We start from the raw sequence: 5,565 nt of genomic DNA on the forward strand, positions 1-5,565 counted from the left end.
AGATAAACCACAGACTGGTATACTTTAAGAGGAACACAGCCAGGAGACTGAGGGAAGCTACCTTGGAAGTGTTCAAAAAACATGTGGATGTGGCACTTGAGGACATGGTTTAGTGATGGCTTTGGCAGTTGTCTCAGTTTAATGAGACTGAAGTGTTTTGCTAAGGAGGATGAGTTATGGGGAAGACCAAACTCCTCTCTCTCAGCAATTGTAAATCTGAAATTCAGAGGCTCCAATCGAGGAAGTATGGAAAAAGGAAGAAATAACAACCCTTTATTAAAGGATATATGTGTATTGGCAGAACAACAAAAGAACACAAAAGCAACTAAACAATAATTCTGTACCCAAAGTCCCCTTCAAAAAGGGAACAGCAGTTCGGCACTTCCCGGCCTTGGAGCCTCCCGAGCACGGCCGGCAGGGGGCGCTGTTGGGCCGACCATGGGTGTCCCCTCAGGGAGGAGGGGAAGGGAAAGGGGAACAGGGCCGGGTTCTTCCCACCAAACCCACGCTGTCTGCGGTCTGCTGTGGCTGGGACCCCTCCTTCGCCGATGAGCACAAACTGCTGCCAAAAACACAGGAGCGGAGGAGGGAAGAGGGCGACCCCCTCCCAAAAAGTTCCTCTACAGGTGGGTCAAACCTCTCTGATAAAATCTGAGCAGGTCCGGGCTGGGGACAGAGCAGGGCGTAGACAAACCAAGGCCAGAAAACAGCCAGATGACCAGGCTGAAAACAGAGTGAACCTCTGACCCCTCAAACACACACCTTGCCCGACATAAGGCAAAAAGTGAAGTGTCCCCTTTCCAAGGAGAGGAGGGAAGAAAAAAAAATTCATCATCTCCCCCCCCCAGTTCCCAGGGGAGCCATCAGCCTGGAATGCAGTTCTGCCAGCTAGATCTTTTGTGCAGATCAATCACCCCTTCCCCCTCCCTTGTCCAATATCCCTCCCTTACAGTGAAGCAGGGAAAAGAAAAATTCCTGCTTGGATTTTTAGAACAAGTAAACCTAGGACGGCAGTGCTGGGGGAATGGTTGGAATCCATCTTAGAGGGCTTTTTCAACCTTAATGATTCGGTGATTCTGTGGTTCTATCATCCCCTCAGAACTCAGATCCTCAGTCCTAAAGGAGTTTGGAGAAACCTGAGAAGGTCCAGCGGTAGCTGCCATTGTGGTCAGAGACACATGTCTTGTGGAGAGAGTTGAAGGAGCCTTGCCTAGACCAGTGTAAAGGTGGATCCATGGAGACATAGGAGGAACCTGCAACTACTGGAACGGAAGTGCTCAAGATCACAGAGCCAAACTTCTCAGCCATAACAGCCATTTAACAAGGGGCAGTGGGGAAATGGGGCGACGGCCACATCTTACAGCTTGAGAAGTTCAAATTCCGCATCAGGAAACAAAATTTGTACTTGGAGGGTGGTGCAGCCTGGGATCAGGTCACAGAAAGGTGGGAATTCTTCATCCTAGGACTTTCTCCATGTTTGGCTGATGAAAAGCACAGCTGTCTTGACCTAGTGCTGGTGACAATCCTACTGTGAGCAGGTTGTCAGACTGAAGACCTCCAGAGGTGCCTCCCTACCAACGCCTCTCAGACTGAACCAGTTTCTAGCTCTAGATCAAGAACAGGACTTCATCTTTTAAGAGCCTAATTTATGTCTGAGTCAGTTTGAGGCACATTTTCTTCACAAGCAATTATTTGGGACAATTCAGGATACAGAAGGTGCCTGCAAGGGAATGAAGGATGATGTTCTGCAAACATCTCTTCTGTTTTTATAAAGTAGCCAAGCAGGAGTGTGCCAAAAACATCACTGGAGACTCAAAGCACAAGCTGGATGGCATCTAAAGATGAGAACAAAATTTGAACTGGTTCACTGAGGGCTGGATTATGAATGTTTGAATTGCTGTGAGTCAGAAATTAACCTGGTGACCTTCACACTGGGCTTGCCCCGGCAAGCCAAAAGCCACCTTGTACTGTATCTTAAGCTACTGAAAAACAGCACCTATTTCCTGTGTCTCTGTTATAGCAAAGCAGCTGAAAGATTGCCAGCTATGAAAGGTTCCTGGCCAAGCCAATTTTGGATTCAAACTTGGCCCAGGAAAAATAACTACTTCTATCCAAGGACAGAAAGCAGCTGAATGATTTCAGAGCATTCCTATGCCAAGCCTGACCCAAGTCCAAGTCAGGAGAACCCAGCTGAAGACTCCAGGAAGTCCCTTTTTAAGGTAGAAATGGGTTTAAGTATTCATGCTCCTATTTTAAAGGTCTTGTACTTCTGGGTCCACATCTGACCTGCCCAGCTCAGCTAAAAACCAAAAAGCTAAATCAACTTTTAACAGGTATTGACACACAACAGGACAGCAGTTACACAAGTCTCCTGTTGTTCTCTCCTACTCTACTATTAAGCTGCGTTTTGGCATGAAACAAAATTTCTAACACTTCCTCAGTATCCATGTTTCTTTGAAGCTGGCATAAAACATCTCCAGCCTTCTCTTGGATCTCACAGTCTTAAATGACCTTTCCATATGCCTTTTAGCATGTTTTTCACTATCATTTTAGGAATGCCAACCCTGGTGTCTTCCAAAGAAGTTTTGTCATGTACTGAAGAACCCCAGTTAAACACATTAAATAAAATTATGCTGTACAAATATTCTGAATTACAACACAAGAAGCTGCTACTCTACTCATCTTCCATTCAAGTGAGATTGACCCGCATTCCTTTAAGCCTGCCAACACCTGATCTCTGTGAGACTGACAGAGACAAGGCCACGAGGTCCTCAGTGCTGGTTCACTGCTGTCAGAGGCACCATGTCCTATGAACATGGCATGTCTCACCTTAACTGCACCTACCACCAGTGTCTGTACCAGGCTGAAACATGGCCAGAAAAATGATGTGAAAAAAGAGAATAGTGCCATGAGAGTTAATTAGCCTGGTAGAAGATTTATTCCCAAAAGGCCACTAACAAGAGGTGAGATTATCAAAACAAAAGGGATGGAAGGGAGTGCAGATCAGAGAGGAGTCCATGATGCAGCTCGGATTTTGCCTGCTCCCCTCCAAGAATCACATCCCCTCTCACTGAAATGTTGTCTCAAACAGAACCCCCCAACCCAGGCATTCCTGGAGGTGTGCCCACAGCATTGACATCTCCCCAGATCTTTGCCCCCTGCTCACAGTGAAAAACATCTTACTTTAACTTTTAAGAGCAAACAGTAATGATGCAGAGGAAAGGGGGGGGGGAAATAAAAGCCATTACAGCTACATTGTGAGCTCTTTAGGGCTTAAAAGTAAAGTAAATGGGAGTGAGGACACGTGAGTGTGGAGCGTGTAGAGTAGCAGCACAATCACACCGAAATAGAAACAGCACTCCGAACACACAGCAGGCTGGAAGGAGCAGAGAGGGCACAAGAAAAAGTTCCAGAAATACCTTCAAAGCACAAGATGACAAAGGGAAGCCTGGCCTGGTGGGACCATGACAGCAAATAAAAGATGACACAGATGAGGCTGAAACATTCAGCATATTCTTTAACACTCAGAATAAAGAAGTCATGGCAACAAGCTGTGTAAGGCAGTAATCTCTTCTACAAAGAGATTAGGCAGGCCCGGTGTGAGAAAGGATGAGTTAAAAATGACTGAACCAGAACAGAGGTACTCAGATACACAGCATCTGCACACATCCCCCTGAGTACTCACAGATTCAGCTGAAGCTGCTTCTGAAATGTTTGCAACACTTTTAGGGAGCTGTAAGAATAAGGGAGGGTGAGAAGGGGTTGAGGCAGAAGTATAATATTTGGTTTTTAGAAGAGAAAGAAAGTTGGGGGCTGGAAATTACAGACCATCTCCAAATTATAGTTTGAATACAGAGCCTGGAGGTTTTCTAAGAAAGCAATATTAAACAATTAGGTTATGGCCACCAAAAAGGGAAGGTAATAAAAATGCCAGGTATGGATTTCTGAAGAAGAACTCATGTCAGGCTAAGCTCATTCCTTTACTGTGGCAGCTGACCTATTGAGAGGGGAGAAGTACAAGATGCAATGTTTACCTTGGAAAGGATTTTTGATTTTTCTTGCAATGCATTGGGGATTGACCCAGCTGGACAGCTAAGAGCCCATAACATTCTAATAACCGCAACCCTGGTGGGTACAGAGGATCATGTGCCTTTCCCACTAAAAGTGTCTTTTATTTAGAGATTTTTAACCCCTTTCTCAGGATTGGGTCTAGGTCTGACAGCTCAACCCTTCCCTCTCACTTGAGAGTGTGATAATTTGGTCTCCACCTCACTCCCCCAAACTGGATTTTCAGCTTTGGATTTATCCCAAGTTGTCTCTTTCCCTTTGTGTACTCTATTTAAAAACTTATCAGTCATATATTACATTTTTAGGCCATCTCAGATGTCCTTGCTGCTGTTTCATGGTCAGCTGCTCCTTCTCCCTGAGCTAACGGGGAGCTATTAAAAGCCAGGATGACTCTTGTTGTACAGAACAGGAGCTGCTGACTAACCTCTTCTTTACAAACATCCCCAGCTTGCAGAGACAGGGTGAAGCCCTGCTCAAGTCTTCCCTGGTGGCTGCTCAAGCTCCCTGAGTTTCAGCCCTGGAGGGGATTAGAAATGCGTTCCCACTCCAGATGTTTCATTATTTTGCTTTCCTTCAGTACGTGTTGCTCAGACATTTGTCAGAGGCAGATTTGCTTTACCTTTACAAATCAGGTAAAGAGCTGCTCTGGCCAAAGGGTTGGTTTCCCTGTGCTGGACGTCTGGAACAAAGTGGGCTGGATGCAACCTCATCTCCCAGAGCAAGAGGGGCAGGTGAGTAACAGCCATGCTTTCAAGGGCTCTCTCTGCCTCCCTCACACCTGTGTTCTTAGAGCCTCTCCTGGCACATGTAGGGGCAAAAACTCAAAGCTGGTGATCCTTCAGAAGGCCTGAAGCTAGATCTGCCCAGAGATAAGCAGTTCAACAGAGCTGTGTTTTTCCCATGCCCTGAGCTCTGGCTCAAATTGGCTTTGATCCCCTGGCTCAGCTCCAAGAGGCTCTTCCAAGACTGACAGAGGTTCCTCCCTCCCTAGTCATGTTCTCTTCCCAGAGATGTAATTTCTGACCCCTTCCCTGCTGACGTGGTTTAACCCCAGACAGCCACCAAGCCCCATGCACCCACTAGCAGGACAGGGAGAGAATTGGAAGGGTAAAAGTTAGAAAACTCTTGGCTAGAGGTAAAGACAATTTAATAGGGAAAGCAAAAGTCACTCAAGAAACTCAACACAAAACAAGGAATTCCCACGGGAGGCAGGGGTTCAGCCACTTCTGGGAAAGCAGAACTTCATCACCCATAACAGTGACTTGGAAAGACAAACACTCTAAATGTCACCCCCTTCCTCTTTCTTCCCCCCGCTCTATATGCTGAGCATGAGGTCACCTGGTCTGGAATATCCCCTGGGTCAGTGGGGATCACCTGTCCCACCCGTGTCCCCTCCCAACTTCCCACAAACCCCGAGCCCCTCCCCAGCATGGCCGTACAAGGGGTAGGAAAGGCCTTGGCTCTGGCTGAGCTCAGCAATAACAAAACCATCCTCTT

At 46.7% G+C, this 5,565-nt stretch overlaps 1 long non-coding RNA gene across 1 annotated transcript; it reads left to right on the plus strand.

Annotated features, from left to right (window-relative positions):
* The first annotated feature begins 350 nt into the window (after positions 1-350).
* Positions 351-4,938, plus strand: LOC127464064 (uncharacterized). Its single transcript, XR_007901131.1, has 3 exons — positions 351-626; positions 1,100-3,712; positions 4,701-4,938. It is a non-coding gene; the product is annotated as an uncharacterized LOC127464064 (long non-coding RNA).
* The last annotated feature ends 627 nt before the right edge of the window (positions 4,939-5,565 follow it).

Source organism: Manacus candei, unplaced genomic scaffold, assembly GCF_025592945.1.
Source record: "Manacus candei isolate 608988 ecotype Guabito, Panama unplaced genomic scaffold, ASM2559294v1 h1tg000189l, whole genome shotgun sequence".
Taxonomy (NCBI): domain Eukaryota; kingdom Metazoa; phylum Chordata; class Aves; order Passeriformes; family Pipridae; genus Manacus; species Manacus candei.